The sequence below is a fragment of the Gopherus flavomarginatus genome, chromosome 9 (assembly GCF_025201925.1).
Source record: "Gopherus flavomarginatus isolate rGopFla2 chromosome 9, rGopFla2.mat.asm, whole genome shotgun sequence".
NCBI classification, from domain to species: Eukaryota; Metazoa; Chordata; order Testudines; family Testudinidae; genus Gopherus; species Gopherus flavomarginatus.
The window spans coordinates 90,589,665-90,608,513 of NC_066625.1; the positions used below are offsets into that span (position 1 = coordinate 90,589,665).

The following is an 18,849-nucleotide window of genomic DNA, read 5'->3' on the forward strand; positions in this document are numbered from 1 at the left end:
ATCCATTGCCTTCACAAGAATACCCTTCGTTTCTCCCCACAACCCTCTGTGATGTTGAGAGACAGCATATTGCAATGGTGGGCACAGTGTAAATGCTTCTGGTGATAAAATGTCATCCATAAAGCACTACGTTGCCTAACAGCTCTGCATCAGATCACACTCAGAACGTTTTCATATGACTGTAAGGGCTAGAAGTTACATTTATTTTTAAATGAAAGTTCAAATTCTGTGGGAACTGATGCTATCTCAGGATTGTTGGGCCAATGTTCTGCTCCATGGCAGCACAAACCCACCTCACAACTGGAGCCAGTTGGAGACTTATAGGAAGTGAAGGAGGGAAAACAAACCTCCAAAGCGCCCAAAGCTTCCAAGAAGTATCTGAATGTTCAGCTCCATCCCCAAACTGCACCAAGTCTCTAAAGCCTTCTGAGCTTCACCCATTACTGGGACAGGATCTCCAGATTCCCACTCAGTTATGCTATTGTGTCCTGTGCACACTGGGTAGCTTCTCTTCCAAAGAAGCAATGGAAAAGTAGTAGAGACACATGGGAGGTTGTTCCTGGGTCATTACCCAACCTGTTTCAAAATACTTTCAAGTCAAAGTCTAGTTCAGGAGCTGTGTGGCTAAGCACATTGTCCACTTACAGTTGTATTACTGTTCAGCAAAACGCACAGGTTGTGTGTAATCTCGTAACTAGCAGTATCTGCTGTAAGAATGCTTGGAACTGCAGCAGCATGAAAAATGAATTCCCTTTCACCTCTAGATTGAGCTAAATTTTTGGAGAGGGTGGTAGAAAAACACCCACAGTGCAGCTGTCCATGGGTAAATGGAAAATTTCAGTTTGCAAATGCTGGAAGCATTTTCAGTTTCCAGTCACAAAATCCATTTCTCCCCCTCGCCCGAAAAATCCCTGTCTGTGGGTGTGCAGAGATGTTCTTCTTTTCCAATTGCTTTGCTGGATGGGAACTTCCATTCAGCTATGAGCATTGCCTTCATATGAAAACCCCACAATTTCTTGTTGACTTTCAGAGCTATTATCTGGATGTCCCACTCTCTGACCACAGGTCCTAGAAGATAAGAGCAGTAGCAGATTTTGGAATATAGACAAGGCTGCCATCAAGATAAGAGAGCCAGCAAATGCCTCGGTAAAGCTGGTTGCTGTGTCTCTGCCCTTCCCTTTTGAGCCCCGGAGCAATGCAGAGGGTCAGCTCAGCCACATTAACCACTCTGTCATCAGATAAGAATTTCTCCAAACACTTAGGTAGAAAATTGGAAAAGAGCTATGCAGTGCATCTAGTTTTATTACAGCCTTGGAAGCAAACTAGGAAATAGACCCCATGGCAGGAATCCCAAGTAAGAGGAGCCCTTTTATCTAGATGGCAAAGCTGGTTGAAACACAAAGGCAACAGCTACTTTATATTCAAGCAAAATGACCAGGGGTAAATAGAGGAGCGTGTCCTCATGCCACAGTGAATGCCAGGAGATGCATAGTCATTGTGTATGATTCCTTTTGTTCATACCTCATCTGTCCAGGATAAAATGTCCCTTTGTTATGATTTTTCAGAGCAGTAAGAATATTGCACAGGTAATAGTGACATTGTTGATTAACTCTTTCACTTCTACCAGTGAACATCTGTTCTGGCCACAGGTTTCAGTTCCATATCGACTCAATGCATATGGTACATTGCTGTGACCCTGATCATGCAAACAGGTGTGCTAGCTTAGCCCTCTGGGCTAGTGCAGAGTCCCATTGGCATCCCTGGGTGCAGGACTGGGGCCTAGGCTTGCTCAGTACAGACAGCTGAGCAGAGGCTTTGTACTGGTCACTTCTGACCCTCAGCTACCTGAACTGCCATGCTGTGATTTCTCAGGGACACCCAAAGAAGAGAGGGCAGAATTTATGGCTGAGATCAGTATTGCAGATGTTGTCACTCAGAGGTTCACTCAGTGGGTTTTGCCACGGAGACGTCAGGATGTGTCAGCATCTTAAACCAATCCAGATTACTTGCTTTTACATTCAGTTAGGTCTTTTGGGGGCTTGCTTTTTTTTAAAACCTCCTCACCCATGTCCATAGCTGTCCGCACAGTGCCTCTCCAAACAGAATCTATACACACAGGTTCTAAACCATGGAAAAATGTGGTTTCCAATAAAGAGTCACAGACTTTGAACTCTAGTGGCACAAGTGATGCTGCCAGAATGGTCACAGATTTGAGTGAAGGGTTCAGTGTTAAAAGTGGAGAACAAAGGGACATTATAGGCTGCAGCCACTGTACAGTGTAAGCTCATTAATAAAGGTCACCTCTCCCTTAATGTGGAGAGGAATATGCACAATACACTCGTGTTAAACAAAGCTGAGATTTTCCCCAGCCACTTCAGTCAAAGGCACACTGGTTTAAATTAAAACAAAAAACAAAGTTATTAACTACAAAAAGTTAGATTTTATGTGATTATAAGTGATAGCAAACAGATCAAAGCAGATTACCTAGTAAATGAACAAAACTGCAAACTAAGCCTAAAATACTAGAAATATTGGATATGAATTAGCAATTTCTCGCCCTGACTGATGATACAAACAGGCTTGCAGATACTCAAGGCACAAGCTGCACTTGCTTTGTAGCTTGGGAGCCTCACCCTTGTTCCAAATCCTTTTCTTTCAGAACTTCTTTCAGGTGTTGAGTTGTGGGGGAGTGAAGGACCACAGATGAGGTCACTCCCTGCCTTATATAGCATTAGCATATGGTGGGAACCCTTTGTTCCAAAAACAGCTCCCAGCCCAATTTGTGGAAAAATACAGGTACCCAGAATGGAATCCAGAGTCATGTGGTTCTGTCACATGCCCTCACAGAGTCAGAGCAGCCATTACTTACAGGCTGGCTGAAATGTCCACAGGAAGGCTGAGCTATTCCACAGCCCATTGTCTTTGCTGATGAGCCATTAGCACCGTCTGGCTTCTTCATTGTTGTACCTGAAAGGCTGGCTGTGGGTGTTTTCCAGAGTGACCCATTTGAAATACAGATCCATAGTCAATTTTCATAACTTTTGATACAAAAATGAGTCATGCATATAAATAGGATAATTGTATTCAGCAAATCATAACTTTTCCAATGATACCTCACATGACTCATCTTGTACAAAATGCATCATAATTATGCCATAATCATCTCGTAATCATACAACCATGAAGCATATGGGGGCAGTGTCACAGGAAGCTACATCACACTTACAGCGTTAGATTGATGTAAGGCAGCTTACATCACCCTAACTCTGTAGCCTAGGCCACACCTTAGATGAAGGAAGGTGGAAGTGTTAGTAGAGGCGCCAACTGCACAAATCTCTGGGGGGATGCTTGATCCCCACTCTGCCCCAGGCCCTGCCCCCACTCCACCCCTTCCTCCAAGCCCCACCTCTTCCTCATCTCTTCCTGCCTCCTTCCCACCTGCACCTCCTGGATGCCGCTGAACAGCTGATTATGGTGGGTGGGAGGCTCAGGGGGTGGGGAGCTGATTGGCAGGGCCACCAGTAGGTGCTGAGCACTCACTGTTTTTTTTCCCATGGGTGCTTCAGCCCCAGAGCACCCATGAAGTTGGCACCTATGAGTGTCAGTCCAGTTCACAACATGCTGGTGTCCATATCACTGAAACCACTGTCAAAACTGGTACTGACTACATCACTACTGCTGAGACCACCAGAGGCGCCAAGCACTGACTTTGTATGGTGACTGGGGGCAACTTGCAATTCAGAGATGAGGCATACTGGTGGGGCAGCATAGGGAAGTAAGTCATGTTGTTCCTAACCCCACCCCAGGGGTATTATATCACAGCCAAGTCTATCCCAACTGGTGACACCATTGGGTTCATTGCCTTCTCTTTAGTCTGAAAGCTGAGAGCTAAAATGATGTTTTCTGTAGTCAGGAACTGATCCAACTCCCATTGACTTCTATGGAAAGATTCCCATTGACTTCACAGAGAGTTGGAGCAGGTCCTGTCTGTGGTAGTTACAGCTGCAGCTGAGGTCAGTAGTCTGCTCAGATACAGTGATGTAAATCCAGAGTAACTTTACTGACATCAATTAATTCACCATGTTTAAATAACTATGCTGAGCTATGACGCTTGGCACGTATATACATGTGCTCATATCACACAAAGGAAAATGACACAATCCACCATAACTTAAGAACCTATCTGAGTAGTTAACATGCTGCTGCAGAAACAAGGTCTTGAGGTTTTTTTTTAAAAGAGAGAATAAGAAAATAGTTCTTTGCTGATTAAATCTGCAGACCAGAAATATTGAGAGGACAATCCCGCTTTGCTAGGATTTACGGTACCATCTGCATTCTGTTCTCTGCCAAGAATGCTTTAGTTTAGCACATGACCTGAAATTATTATAGGTCATTCAATGATGAGCCTGAGCTGCAGGGGTCCTAATTTTTTTTTAATACCACTGTGAAACTTCATTGTGAACCTGCGTTTGATCCTGAATTGTATGGAAATGTGCCCCAGCCAAGAACTGTGCAGCATTAACTCAATTTTAAAAAAGGAAGGGTCCCATTCACACAGAACCCAATGGGGAAGTGAGTGCAAAGGTGGCTTTATACCATGTTTGTGTTATTCCCACCCCCATCCTGCAGCTGACCTGGGGCCATTTTGGCCCATGCCACAATTTAGGGCAGCCTCAGGACTGCTCTAAATTGTGTTTGGCTGTCTCTAATCCCATAACTCGGCCCTCATATATCCCCACTGAAAAAGAGCCTACCATTTAGTTTCCCAGTTCCTGGATGCCAGACTGACAAATACATTGATGTGCTGTGGGCTGAGTTAAGGACTGCATTATAGTGGAATCCTGAGGTTTGGGGAGTGTCATTGTATGTGAGATTTATTTACAGAGGGACTGAGTGAGTACATGTGCTTTGTGGGGTTTTAAGGCATGTTAAAGAAGGATCCTGCACCTAGGCACTTCCCTGCTTTAAGAGTTTGTGTGGATAGATGTCCCCTGTAAGTGGCCTTAATGTGTTTTTAGCTAAATTTTCACTTTGTGGGAGTTATATTATTTCTACGCAGATCCCAAAAGTTCTTAAACTTAAGGAGTAGCCCTAAAAAGAAGCTAATGCATTACACGGGCCACACAGCAAAGACTATCAAAACTCTTTCAGAAGTATGAAAAGAAACAAAATCACTAGGCAGAGTTCCTTTCTAACAGAACAACAATTCCATCATCTCCCATGATTAATAATGAAAAGTCCATCTTACCTTGTTGAGATGCTGATTTCTCAATTTTAGCCAGCACACTTGACCTAAGAACACACTTTTTAAATGTCTGGTTCAAAGTACAGCTACTTATTACATGCAACTCTGTGGTGGATTTTCTGCTCAGGGGACCTATTAGTGAAACGATTTCTCCTTTGGAGCCAGAAGGCTAATTTGGATCTAGTGAAAAATGTATTAACAAATAGCATCAGGAGGGAAAGATCTGCTGTTGCCCCAGCGTTAAGCTAGGCAGCTGGGATCTGTCAGCATTATTACCCTGTTCAGCAGTATAAACATGTTGGATAATGAGCAGTGTATACGTACAGAGTACCATTAAAATACTTTGTCAATTGTTGTGTCATTAAAACCAAACACTTCATTCCTTGTAAGTTGTCATCAACTTGTGTTCCTTCCCCTGATTCTCCCCACTGCCGCCACCTGCCTTTCCATAGCTAATAAATGTCACTTGCTGGAGTTAATTTAATTCAGGTGTGTTGAAGACCTATGCATCAGCCCCCCTGGAGCTGATGGGGCTGGTCAGCCGCGTCTGTTCCTGAGATCCTGCACTCAAATGAAATGGCAACGAAAGGTTTTCTTTAGAGCGTGCTGAGCACTGAGAATAGCTTTCCGAATTAGAAAGGAGCTAGGGAAGCATGCTCGGATCTCATTTGGGGTTTAAGACTGAATCAGAGCTGGGATTCTGGCTCCAATTAGAGCAAGGATTTCAGCCCCAAATGGCAGAAATTGGGACAGGAATCTTCTCTTCCGTTTTGTCTGGCACATTTCAAGGGCTTTCTAAAGAATACATCTTGTGAAACACGCTGTTAGCAGGAGAGTTTGGAACTGGAAATAGACACCTTGTGCTTTTGGAACATCCTTCCTCTGAAAAACATGTGGACAGAATCAGATCAAGAAATTCAAATTCAACCGTCACCGTTTAGTTTTGGCCTCATCTCTCATCATAAAGCCTGGTCCTGGAATGTTCTTTAAAGGGAAACATATGCTTACAGTGGGGATGCCTGTGGCCAGCAGTCTGTATGTGTTTTATTATAGACTTGCAAATGTTCCTCCCTCTGCTTGTGCTGCACTTTTGCCAACCCTTGCTCGAGCTCGGGGATTCCTGTGGCTCTCCCAGGCAGCCAGTACTGGAGTTCCAGTTGCAAAGGGAATGTTGTCCCCGGTGTTTACATTTTCTGTCCCTTATCATCTCTTGCCGAGGGGTAGAATTCTTGGAACCCCTTGCTGGTGCTTGTGAGTGCAGTGGGTCAGTTCTGCCCCCAGCAACGCCGCAACGGGGCACACGTGGGAAACAGAGTTCAGCACAGTGTTTTTACTCTGTTATTATTTTCACGTCATTTTTGTTTCATTTTTCCCCATGATGTTTGTTTCCGATAGTGTCTCTGACATGCCTTTAGAACAGCCAAAGATGACTGTTATTGACTGCAGCAGTGCCAAAAGGCCCCACCCCGCTCTGCTAGGTGCTGGACAAACACACAGAGATAGTCCCCACCCTGAAGAATTTATAGTGGCAGGGGTGGTTCCAGGCACCAGCGAAGGAAGCAGGTGCCTGGGCGGCCAATAGAAAGGGGCAGCACTCCGTCCGTTATTGGGGCTGCACTTTGGCGGCAGCTCAAACGCTCTGCTTTAGTCTTCAGCGGCAATTCGGTGGCAGGTCCTTCACTCCGTCTTCCTCTTCGGCGGCACTTCAGTGGCAGCTCAATCGGGTTTTTCTTGTTTTTCTTTCTTTTCTTTTCTTTTTTCTTCGCTGCTTGAGCCAGCCCTGTACAGTGTAAATAGAAAGCAAGTATTATTATCCGCACTTTACAGATGTTTTAAAGGGCTTGATTCTCCACTGCCCTGTACCTTGTCTAGCTATGTACCTTGGTGCAAAGCAAATGCACAATAGTTGTGCAATTTACTGCTTTAGTTTGGTGGCCTTTAGATCTAAATTTGCCCATAGTCTTGGGGGGCTGGGATCCAACTCTGAATTTCTCCAGAGTTTGTCTGTGATTGGATTGTGGGGTGGGAGTGTTGGTTGGTTTGGGTCTATCTTCTGCCGAAGCATGTAACACAGTATATGCACTCCTGGTACTTCTGTTGTTACTCTAAACACAGGGCTGATGGAATCACAGCAGCTGCATTGTTTTCTGATTTTAGTTCCTTCCTCTCCATGAGGCTGTTTACACTATGCAATGCCTTGTCGAACTCGGTACTAGTTAGCAAGTAAGGTGAGAATTAATATAGTGTTTGAGCTGGCCTCAAAAAAGGTGTATTAGAAATCACTGCATCACATTCTGATTTTCAGAATAATTTGTGCATGTAAGTCTGTGTCCTATTCCATGGATGGGGAAACAGCAATAAATGTGCCACTGAGTTTCCTTTATTTCTTGCGAAATACCAATAATATGCAGTCAAGAATTGATATTCCCAAATGATACTTTGTCACTGATTTCATGTAGGAGTGCTACCTGGTGGACATTTTATAATTATTTATCAATGCACTCAGCAACGTGAGGAGCATGGTAGCTGAACTCGCATGCTCTGACCCTGGTAATACTGGTTGTTTCTGCTGAGGTGAGGTGTATTGAGGGAGGGGCATAAGAGAATGGCTATAGGTGGGTGGACTTCACTCAGTATGGCAATCAATCCAGCATCTTTCATGGACACCTACTGCTTCTACATTTTTTCTTTAAAATGCACACACGCCCTTTCAACCACAACACATCCTCAAGGCTGTGACTTTGTTGTCTTCTGGATTTGTGCAATGAGCAGGGATGACAGGGTGTTTACCAGGGGTGGTTTTCAGATGGTAAAATCTTGGTTTTTACTGCCCAGGAAACACTAGGCAGGCCCAGTTCAAGACAATTTTTCTATTTTAAGAACAGTTTAATCAATACACAGCACATTATACGTGTCATGACTCATATTTCTGTTTTCAATATTATATAAACAAAAGTCAAAAACAGTCGATTATATGAAAACACCAATAATGCATTGTGGTTGGCTTGCAGCATTAAGCAATTAAAAGGAAGCAGAGTTGCAGATACCAGTCCAGGTCATTTGGCCGTGCAGTATTCTGTAGTAGAAGACCAACTTTGATATAGTGGCTAGATCAAGCCTATTCCTCAGTTTTGAATGGCTGTATCCAAAGTTTGAACAGATTAGTTCTGTGCTTGCTGAACTTGCTGGACACTGCTGCAATTATTTTTCCCAGTTTCCTGGTTTAACCAGGTTTAAGCTGATATTTACCAGTGTCCTGTCCTAAATTAGTTTTTCCCAGGAAATTCATAGATTCATAGATTCATAGACTCTAGGACTGGAAGGGACCTCGAGAGGTCATCGAGTCCAGTCCCCTGCCCTCATGGCAGGACCAAATATTGTCTAGACCATCACTAATAGACATTTATCTAACCTACTCTTAAATATCTCCAGAGATGGAGATTCCACAACTTCCCTAGGCAATTTGCCTAGGCAAATTGCCAACTCTAACATCAAATGGCACAACTGGATAAATAATAATAAATCTAATAATGATCATTCAGATGCAACTACAAAGCGGTATTTCATTCCCTAATTAAAACAGTAGATTTTCATATCACAGGGTGAATGTCTTGTGCAGTTTTTATTGAAGTGATCATGCTTTTTGATCAACTCATCCAGAAGATTCCTGCCCCACCCTCCCCACGAACAATCTCTGTCCAGATAACTTTTTAAAAACTAAATCCCAGTAGGCATTACTGCCTAGTGCAACCAATTAGAAGGCTGAAAGAATCTCTCTGTTTATCTTATGTTTTCTCTTACATCTGTATGAATGCATAAGCAGCTTTAGTGTTCTGGAGTCTCATCCTAAAAAGAATCTCACAAGGATAGAACTCCTTTGCTGGCTATTTAAATAGCTCTGTAAAGGAGCCTCTCTTGAAAGCCTTTGATAAGGAGGCCTTTCAATGAAGAAGTGAGACCTAATCTGAGCAACAAAATATTAACCCTTACTTAACTATTTTGAAAACATTCCAAAACATATCAAAGGCATTTTTCTTGCTCCGTTTTGTGGCATTTTTAGGAGACATACAGGAGAGAAGAGAAGAGCTGATGCTATAGGGACAGGGGTTGCTACAGCTTCTGGCTAATCCACTGCCCAGATTTTCTGTACGCAACTTGATTCTAGAAAATTTGGGGAACAGTAGAGGGTTTTTTGTGGTGAAGGAGCCCAAGCTCAGGTCTGTAGCAGAGAATAAAAATATGTATTGCACCCCCAAAGTGCCACTTATCAAATCTGTGTTCAGAGCTACTCTGGTGGGTAATTATCTGTTAAAAGTAGCCTTCAAAAGATAAAAGGAAAAAAACAAGAAGATTGGCCAATAATGTGACATAGAACAAATCTCCCCATCACTGAACATTTCATTTAACCGGGGTACATCAGCATGCTCCTTAAAGCACTTCTCTCCTCCTCCCCATTTTAAGAAATCATGTTTTACCCATGTTTTAACTCAGCCAACTTGAACTAACACTTCCCTCTCCTCTAAAGCAATCCTGCTTCCTGCAGTCCGGCTGTGTGTGCAACTCCTGTTGATGTCAAAACAGAGATCAGTACATGCCACCAATAAGGAAGGCCTAAATACTGCATCACTATCCCTTTTACCTTTGTATTGTAAAAAGTGTTGCTTATGCAAAATGGCTGCCCAGGAAGATTTATTTGCTGCAATAAGAGTATGATTATTTTTTCATTTTGGAGTTAATGCAACTTGCAAGAGTTTTGAGAATCCTTTAGCACGTGTATTTAAATTGGTTTCATATTTTGGATAGGAGGTCACAGGGTCGCGTTAAGTGACCCATTTAGACATAGTTGGCTCTTTCTCCCCGTATTGTTCATAGAGAATGAAATGAAAGAAAGCGCATTCATTTTTCATGAGTTTAAGAAAAGTCCTTCAGTTCTGGCTCTGCCTCAGCTCTTGGGAAAGGAGAATTTCTCTCTGTCATTAGATCCACAGACTGAAAAATGGATAATCCCTCTTAACCTCTCAAAAGGCACAGGCATTTTTTCCCTTTGTCTCCAATTCTCTAAGTCAGACACTTAGGAAGTGTTAGATGTAGGCTACGTAATTGGACTGTGCTTTAGTTCAGGGCTAGCTGTAAAATGGGACTGGTGTCACCTCTGACCCGGTGATGTCATTACTTGCTCTGGATGGGAACAGAGCACTTGCATTCAGAATGAAAACACTATTCTCCTTGGGGTCCGAATGTGTGACATCCTCCCCGCCCATCACTCCGTTATTTCTAGCTGAAGGGAGAAAACAACAACGCTGCTGCCAGTGAAGAAGCCATGGCTTAAAGAGGCTGTTTCTATTAATGTGTAACCCAGTTTAAAAGCAGATTTAGTGATCTCTGTTAACAATGGCACCTCTAGAATATGTTTCTCTTTAACCATTTGCTGGATTAGCCTCTCACAGCTATGAGCTGTCTGCAATTTTACAGCCATCATGTCTCCTCCAAAATAATCATCTCCAGAAAGGAAAGGTAAAGCTGTGTAAACGCTTATATTACAAAATAAAATAAAAATGTTACATGGTAAGTTGCGAGGAGCAAGAATGCAGCATGGACTAACAAGAGCCAGATCTTCTACAGAGCTGTAGAACATCATGCCAAGATTTCCAGAAGAAAACCACTAACGTTAGGCTCCGAATTCCATATTTAGAATAACTGGCCTGATTTTCAAAAGTGCTGAGCACCGTTGAGTTGAGCTGAATGTTCAGCTCTTATGAAAATCAGCCCACTAGTTTGGGTGCCTCTGGAATCTAACTCTAGTAGACACCCTGTATTGAAAATCTTGGCCCATGTTTCCATGGGTAAAACTCTCCTGGTTATTATCAGAAATACATTTAATCCACAAAATCTTCATGAGATTCTGCTATCTCTCTGTTAAACCTCTCTGAGACACAGAAAATTACCAGGTCTTTCTCAAAGTCTTTGATTTGCTTCTCTCAAAACAATTCACATTTTACAGTTCCTTGCAAGAAGTGCACAGATCCCCACAGTTAGTTGCAAACCACTCTTTTTGCATTTACAAGCAAAGTATTGCATGTGCTTCCCATGCAGGAAATGGTGCACATCTTAAAGAGGCAAAAAATTGGAATCCTAGTATATTCACTGGGCTGTAGCTCCTATGAATATGTCAGGTTTTGGATTCCTGTCTGCATTGGTGCTGGAACTAGGAGTGCTGGGGGTGCTACTGCACCCCCTTGATTGAAGTTATTTTCATCATATCCAGGGTTTACAGTTTGTTTCAATGGCTCTCAGCACCTCCACTATACAAATTGTCCCAACACCCCTGCCTATATGCAGCATGCAGCCCAAGGTGCTTGTAAAAAGCATGAGGGAAGACAGGTCTCTTTATGGCTTAGATTAATGGGCTTTCCAGTTTATAAGTCTGGCCAACAAACCCTTGCATGAGGACAGCCACCAAAATAAGAAAAGGAATTAATTTAATAGCATTGTGGCTATTCCTGTTCCTGCAAAAACGTTAAACATGTTGCAAGATAATCTGTGGTAAGCAGCTTTTTTTAAAGGTAATTTAGTGCTGACGAATGACTGAACGAGTCAACAGTAATGCAAGTTTCCCCACACATCTCTCCTCAGTGTTGGATTTAGGCCACTGAAAATAAATCTGATATTATTATTTGTATTACAGTTAGCAGCTAGAGCAGGGGTTCTCAAATTGGGGGTCAGGACCACTCAGGGGGTTGCAAGGTCATTATGTGGGGGGTCATGAGTTGTCAATCTCCACCTCGAAGCCCGCTTGCCTCCAGCATTTATAATGGTGTTAAATATATTAAAAAGGGTGTTTAATTTATTAGGGGGATTGCACTCAGAAGCTTGCAGTGTGAAAGAGGTCACCAGTACAAAAGTTTGAGACCCACTGAACTAGAGGTTCCAACCAACACCTGAGCTCCAGTGTGCTGGGTGCTGTACAGACACCATAAGGGACAGATGTAAACTCTTTTCAGTCCCTACCACCTGAAATTCCCTCATCTAGAAAGAGTCCCCTCCAAGGAGAATAGCAGCAGGCTCCAAAACAAGGAACAGAATCTAAAGAAATGGAAGTTGTGTCTTTATTTTTCTCCCTATCCCTTCCAGGGCTCTGATGTGACTGGCACGTAGACATGAATTGTATTTATTCTCCATCGTCTCAGCCTGCCACAGTCCACGCATGAGATCCTGCCTAATGCTATGGGGAATAGTCCCTTTAGAAATGCAGACATGGGGGACTGTGATATCAGTTGTGATGGAAAGTAATCAACAACAAAAGTGTTAAACCATTTTCTGACTGACTGGCACGTAGACATGAATTGTATTTATTCTCCATCGTCTCAGCCTGCCACAGTCCACGCATGAGATCCTGCCTAATGCTATGGGGAATAGTCCCTTTAGAAATGCAGACATGGGGGACTGTGATATCAGTTGTGATGGAAAGTAATCAACAACAAAAGTGTTAAACCATTTTCTTTAATGACAGCCCACAAGAATCTAGTTTCCTGGTTGCATGCATACAATGTGCACCCTGACCTCTGCACTATAACCCTGTATTTACTCGGGGCCGGGGGGAGGGGTCCTTATCAGACTTTGGAATGTAGTAGTTTGTTGGAGCCACTGTAGAACAAGGACTCATAGACTCTCATAGACTCTAGGACTGGAAGGGACCTCGAGAGGTCATCGAGTCCAGTCCCCTGCCCACAAAAATCTAAAAGGGGAGTAACAGTGCAGGAAGCTTATATCACTTAATTTATACCTTTCTTTTGGTGACTGTGCATGCTCCAAGTTATGTTATCTTCTCCCTCTTAATACAGTGACCAGGGACAGAGCTTATTTTAAAAGGGCAGAAAACTATAAATAGAAGGGCATATTTTCTCTCTTTCTCAGTCTCACACACAAATATACATTTACCAAGCTGAGCAATATGTATATATTCAGCTAAAGAGGCTATCAAAGGCTGGATTAAAGAAGGACATAATGGAATGATATTTGGGGGGGAGGGAATTTTCAGTGGCGTTCTGCCAATCTGTGTGATCTACAGTCTATCAGCTATAAAGAGCCTACATGGACTTCAGCACAATTAAGCCAACATATTGCTACATGCTTACTTGCTCTCTAATAAATGTATTTTTTAAACAACAGCTGTTACAGCTGGAGCATTTCACTAATGCTTGAGTGGAGTGGAGCTATAACTGGGAACAGTAGGCCCCAATTCTGCAGCTGACCCCATACATGGCAGCTCTGAAGTCAACGGAGCTCCATGGAGCTCTGCCCATCCGGAGACAATTGCAGGATCAGGACTTTTTTCTGTACAAGCTCAAACCTAGAGGGAAAATATCCACAAGTCCTCTCAGTAATGAATCCATCCTATACTCTCTAGTTATCATTCCAATAGAATTAGAATTGTAGGACTGGAAAGGACATTGAGAGGTCATCTAACCCAGTCCCCTGCACTCTTGGCAGGACTAATTATTATCTAGACCATCCCTGACAAGTGTTTATCCAACCTGCTCTTAAAAAATCTCCAATGATGGAGATTCCACAACCTCCCTGGGCAATTTATTCCTGTGCTTAACTGCCCAGACAGTTGGGAATCTTTTCCTAATGTCCAACCTAACCCACCCTGGCTGCAATTTAAGCCCATTGCTTCTTGTCTTGTCCTCAAAGGTTAAGGTGAACAATTTTTTCCCCTCTTCCTTGTAGCAACCTTTAATGTACTTGCAAACAGTCATCATTGCCTTCTCAGTCTTCTCTTCTCCAAACTAAGCAAACCCAACTTTTTCAATCTTCCCTCATAGGTCATGTTTTCTAGACTTTTAATCGTTTTTATTGCTCTTCTCTGGACTTCTGTCAATTCTGGACTTCTGTCTTTCCTGAAATTTGGCAACCAAAACTGGACACTATACTCCAGTTGAGGCCTAATCAGCGCAGAGCAAAGCAGAATTATTTCTCGTGTCTTGCTTACAAGACTCCTGATAATACATCCCAGAATGATGTTTGCTTTTTTTGCAACAGTGTTACACTTTTCACTCATATTTAGCTTGTGCTACACTATGACCCCCAGATCCCTTTCCGCAGTGCTCCTTCCTAGGCAGTCATTTCTCATTTTGTATGTGTGCAACTGATTGTTCTTTTCTAAGTGGAGCACTTTGCATTTGTCCTTATTGAATTTCCTCCTATTTACTTCAGACCATTTCTCCAGTTTGTCCAGATCATTTTGAATTTTAATCCTATCCTCAAAAGCACTTGCAACCCCTCCCAGCTTGGTATCATCCAGAAAAACTTTTAAAGTGTACTCTATGCCATTATTTAAGTCATTGATGAAGATATTGACCCAGAACTGATTGCTGTGGGACCCCACTCAATAATTCCTTCCAGCTTGACTGTGAACCACTGATAACTACTCTCTGTGAATGGTTTTCTAACCAGTTATACACCCACCTTACTGTAGCTCCATCTAGGTCGTATTTTCCTAGTTTGTTTATGAGTGGGTCATTCAAGACAGTATCCAAAGCCATACTAAAGTCAAAATATACTACCTCTACTGCTTCTTAATCATATCTATTCATCTTTGAATTATTTTCTTTAGAGTAATCAAATTTAAACTGTTGAATTCTCCTTGAAAAAAATAAAACATTAGCTGATTTACCTTAAATATCTTTTTTAACAACTCTCTTTAAGAAATAGTAATTGGTTTCTAATCTCAGTGGTCCATCCGAGGGAGCAATGCAGTCATGGATTAGCCTGTGCTTTTATAAGAAATATTACAAACATTAGGCATATCTTGCCCTCTTCCTATGGAAAATACAACAGATTTCTGTGGGAGTGCTGCACCCAGAAGAATGTGCCCCATAATAAACAGAGTAGGTTATGATTGTTGATTTATTTACGTGTAGCAATTGCTCACCCAGGGCTCTGAGTTTTGTACAATTCAGTAGGTCAAAGGACCATGCTGAGATTGTGTTCCCGCCTCCAGAAAAAGAAAGGGAAAACTGGAGGAAATGTGAAAGGGATTCAGAGTATTGAAAAAGAGAGAAAATGGCCACATTAGGCATCCGCCAAACGTAAAGGGCCAGTTCCCAGAAAGGCATGCTGGGAAAAAAGTTCCTCTGTAACAGGACAATCCTGGACTAAGGGAGTTAAGAGACCAGGAAGTCACCAAGCAAGGAGCCCTGGGGAAAAAGCTGCATCTGTGTTATGTCCCTCTGTGACATAACAATCACAAATGAACTTCCCTGGTGACAACCTACGTCAACAGGTTAGCCTAATTACAGAGGAAAGTTGGTCCATTTGACATCTCACTGTTACACTGGCTATCCTAAATTCACCACCTTGGTAAACAAAGATGACAGTCATAGTAGCCACACACATCACATGGTTAGGCCACAAAGATCATCCCATTGAACTCTGTTCAGGTGAGCTGGCCTCTCTCTGAATCACAAAGGTTCCCCCCCACCCCCACCCCCATCCCCATCCTCTCATGAACATTCAAATAGACTGGAAACTCGGTCCAACTGTGGTTTGCTTTTACAAGGTGGAGTCTGTGGGTGTTGAGAGCACTCAGTACCTCTCATCAGATGCTCGTCCTTTGCAGGATTGGACCCCATAGTGAAAATCGAAATTCATTGCTATGAGCTGTTTTAAAGCTTTGTAATCTACAACACTCTGAATTCCCAGGGTCACTCATAGATGCCTGTTTCTAATTACTGATATGAGCACTTTAGCCAACAGAGTGAAAACAAGGCTTGTAAATGCTCAACTAGTCAAGCTCTAACAAGGGAATGATCCTGCTCTCACTGAAGTCAACAGGAGTTTTGACATTAAGCTCAGTGTGTGTAGGATCCAGCCAGGGCTTAATCTGTAATGAACGCGGTGCCGTGGCTCAAGCAGTTTTTTTCATTCATAACTGATGCAGCAGGGCTCTGAACTGCCAGGCCCAGAGGTGCTGGGGCTCTGAACCGCCAGGCCCAGAGAGGCCGGGCTCTGAACCGCCAGGCCCAGAGGTGCTGGGGCTCTGAACCGCCAGGCCCAGGGAGGCCGGGCTCTGAACCGCCAGGCCCAGAGCTGCTGGGGATCTGAACTGCCAGGTCTGGAGGTGACAGGGCTATGAACTGCCAGGCCCTCCTGGCACAAATTAAGCACAGGATCCATCCCTAAAACCTTATTAATGGGCTAATCACTGCAGCATAGACATGCTTTTCAGTGCCACAAGAGGGAACACCAAGGCTGGAAGTATTGTGTTAATGCCAATGCATCGCACACTGGATACATGCCTGAAAAGAGATAGGAAGTTAGTTTTTAAAAACAAAAAAAATGCCTTCTGGTCACTGGCTAGAAGTCCCAGTGCTGCTAGACTGACATTCTGAGATGGGATTGCTTCAGCATTAGAAAAATCCAGTCACAACTTTACCATCACATAGGTGAGAAAATGTGTTACATGAGAGGGATATATATATATATCTCCATAGAGAGAGAGATAAAATTTATTTGTGTACACATTAACACACACACACACACACACACCCCGATACATACATACACCTCTACCCTGATATAACACTGTCCTCGGGAGCCAAAAAAATCTTACCACATTATAGGTGAAACTGTGTTATATCGAACTTGTTTTCATTGCCTGGAGTGCGCAACCCTGCCCCCCCTCCCCCCCGGAACACTGCTTTACCCCGTTATAGCCAAATTCGTGTTATATCGGGTGGCGTTATAGCGGGGTAGAGGTGTATATACAATTTTCTGTGATAATGTTCGCACAATTTATTTCAATATGACGATAGTTGAGCAGCCCTAGAAGAGGCAGCAGACTGGGAGAATGCTTTTTCAAGTCAGAACGGGTACTCAGAAAATCACAAAGGCCAGAGGTCAGAAGCTTAATTCTCTGGTTATGTCAACTCAGCTCCAAGCTAAACTTTTCCTTGTTATTACAAAACCTGTACCAGGAAGTTTTTGCCCCCTCCAGCATAAAAGTAAATGCCTATGTCTGAATGGCAGCAGTTTAAATGAAATTTAAAGTGACTTTCATGCCAACTTGAAAAAACAACAAGTTTTCAGTTCCTAATGTGTCAGCAGAGCTCTGGCTTTAGCTAGCCTTTTTTTTTTTTTTTTTAAGCAATTGCTCTAGTCTAGAGATCTGGAAAAGCAGATTTTTTTCCCAGCACAAGAACACGCATCTCTCTTTCCATGGCTATTAAGTAAGGATAACAAATAGGGGTAGGTTTGTAATGGTCCTTAATTCCTGTGGTTAGTTGTTCCACGGCCTGAGGCCAGCCCTTGAGAATGCTCAATCTGCTGCACAGACCAGGTTTAGCCTGATGGTAGAAAGCTCCATTTTGCCTGAGGAACAGAGTTGACTACCACAATCTTCATCACGGCATTTTATGCTCTTTTAAATATCCTGGGCCCAGGCCACTGAGAGCCATGAGGATAAGAACCAAGAACGTGTCTGACTCTCAATTCTGTTGGAAGCCAGTGCAGAGAGCAGAGAGCAGGTTGGATGTGCTCATGGTAGCCATTGCTGAGAAGATGCAATGCCATGTTCTTGTACTAGTTGGAGTTTCCATAGGGCAGGTGATTTCCTGCCCAGATCTATCGCTTTGCTGTAGTCCAGCCAGGAGGTGACAAAGGTGTGCATAACCAAGGCCAGGTCATCGTCCACCAGATGGGATGGAGTCTCCTACCGTCAGTGTGCTATGCAACAGTCTTTTCACCTTGGTAATCTCTGATGATTTAATTAATATAAACACTAACTGGTCTTTATGATGACATCTAATCTTCTTGAGGACAAGAGGACTAGACAGACCCCTTGCGAGTTATCCCATCAGTGTACAGGGACAATAAATGCAATAGAGGGGTCACTGCTTGGCTCACACAAAAAAATTAAAGCCAAGTGAAAAGTAAGGTAGGCAGAAAAGTTATGGTGACAGTGTGTGTAACATGTGGCCAAACACCATCTTCAGGAAAACCATCTGGAATAAATCTTTTTTGTTGTTGTTTGATAAAAATCACACCTTTGTGGCTAACACATGTATAAACAGTGGAATATCAAATATGAATAAGAATCTGGTGTTACCTCGAACATGGCATTAGGGAGACCATTACTGGAATATTGTGTCCAGTTCTGGAGTCTGCAGTTTAAAAAGGATACTGACAAATTGGAAAGGGTTAAAAAAAGAGCTACAAGAATGATTAGCGATCGCACAGTGGAAGACTGAAGAAGCTCAAGCTATTTCGCTTAGTAAAGAAGATTAGACTGGACTGTAACCTACAAGCACCTACATGGGGAGAAGATTTCCAATAGCAGATGGCTCTTTAATAACAGACATAGGCATAATGAGATCCAGTGGCTGGAAGCAAGAGAAATTCAGACTAGAAACAAGATCCAACATTCTAACAGTGAGGGTAATTAATCACTGGAACAGCTTGTCAAGGGATGTGGTAGCATCGCCTTCATTTGAAGTCTTATAAGCAAGACTGGAAGGCTTTCTAAAACCTGTAGCCTAGCGCAGTTAGAAGTTAAGGACTTGATACAGGAATCAACTGGTGAAATTATCTGGCCTGTATTATCC

At 42.9% G+C, this 18,849-nt stretch overlaps 1 protein-coding gene and 1 long non-coding RNA gene across 2 annotated transcripts in view; one reads left to right on the plus strand and one right to left on the minus strand.

The window, feature by feature from the left end:
* The window catches only part of ADAMTS7 (ADAM metallopeptidase with thrombospondin type 1 motif 7), a 133,510-nt gene that overhangs the window by 109,189 nt on the left and 5,472 nt on the right, over positions 1–18,849 (plus strand). The gene's annotated exons all lie outside the window — the stretch shown is intronic.
* Positions 1–18,849, minus strand: part of LOC127058019 (uncharacterized) — a 53,213-nt gene that overhangs the window by 6,059 nt on the left and 28,305 nt on the right. The window contains exon 3 of the long non-coding RNA XR_007776258.1: positions 5,249–7,025. This is a non-coding gene — a long non-coding RNA (uncharacterized LOC127058019). The remainder of the gene's footprint in view (positions 1–5,248; positions 7,026–18,849) is intronic.